This window comes from Lathyrus oleraceus, chromosome 5 (assembly GCF_024323335.1).
Source record: "Lathyrus oleraceus cultivar Zhongwan6 chromosome 5, CAAS_Psat_ZW6_1.0, whole genome shotgun sequence".
Taxonomy (NCBI): Eukaryota; Viridiplantae; Streptophyta; class Magnoliopsida; order Fabales; family Fabaceae; genus Lathyrus; species Lathyrus oleraceus.
In genome coordinates, this window is record NC_066583.1 from 59440392 (window position 1) to 59441478 (window position 1087).

The following is a 1087-nucleotide window of genomic DNA, read 5'->3' on the forward strand; positions in this document are numbered from 1 at the left end:
GGTCTATGTGGGATCGATATTCTTTTATATTACTCTAACGCGATTCGTGCACTTGCGAACACAGCGATCAAGTTTTTGGCGCCGTTGCCGGGGACCAACTTCGTCAAATTTCGTACCCTGTTGTTACACCGTCTAGACTAAGGCATTATTAGATGGTAAATGTGAAGAACCCGTAGTACCGGAAATTTAGTAGATCCTTTAGCAGAACCCGAACGTTACACTCGTACACGTCTCTTACTCATCCGAATTAAGAAAGCTATGGCCGAGAATCGCGACCGAAGACCTCTTAAGGAATTTTCCCAACCCTCAGACGAGGAACCTAGTTCGAGTATAGTAAACCCCCTCATTCCTGCCAACAATTTCGAACTAAAACCATATTTGCTGCAATTAGTGCAACAAAACCAATTCGCGGGTCTCACTACTGAGAACCCAAATCAACATTTAAAAGTCTTTATCCTACTGGCCGACACCTTTAAATCCAACGGTGCTTCACCAGATGCAATCCGTTTGAGATTATTTCCTTTCTCCCTTAGGGATAGAGCACGTTCATGGTTGAATTCACTTCCAGCTAATTCAATAACTACCTGGGAAGACCTTAGGCGAGTATTCCTTGCTAGATATTTTCCCCCTAGTAAGACTGCTGTTCTTCGAAACCAAATAACTAGATTTACTCAAAACCAAGGAGAATCACTCTTTGAAGTTTGGGGGAGATACAAAGAGCTATTAAGAGTATGTCCACGCCATGGCCTAGAACAATGGTTGATCGTTCATACCTTCTACAATGGACTCCATTATAACACAAAGATGAGCGTCGATGCTGCCGCAGGTCGCGCGCTGATGAACAAACCTTACCCTGAAGCTTGTGACCTAATTGAGGATATGGGCCAAAACCATTACCAATGGGGAACTTAACGAGCATCAATAGAGAAAAAGGAGACCCAAGGCGGAATACATGAGATAAGCTCTATGGACATGATGCAGGCTAAAATGGACGCTTTAGCCCTTAAGGTTGAACATATGTCTACAAACACTAACACCGCAGCGGTAGTCCATACAGAGTGTGAACTTTATGGATCTAAAGGACATG

General features: G+C 43.5%; 1 non-coding gene across 1 annotated transcript; it reads right to left on the minus strand.

Annotated features, from left to right (window-relative positions):
• Positions 1–642: 642 nt before the first annotated feature.
• LOC127089498 (small nucleolar RNA R71) lies at positions 643–749 on the minus strand. Its single transcript, XR_007791084.1, has one exon. It is a non-coding gene; the product is annotated as a small nucleolar RNA R71 (small nucleolar RNA).
• Positions 750–1087: the final 338 nt, after the last annotated feature.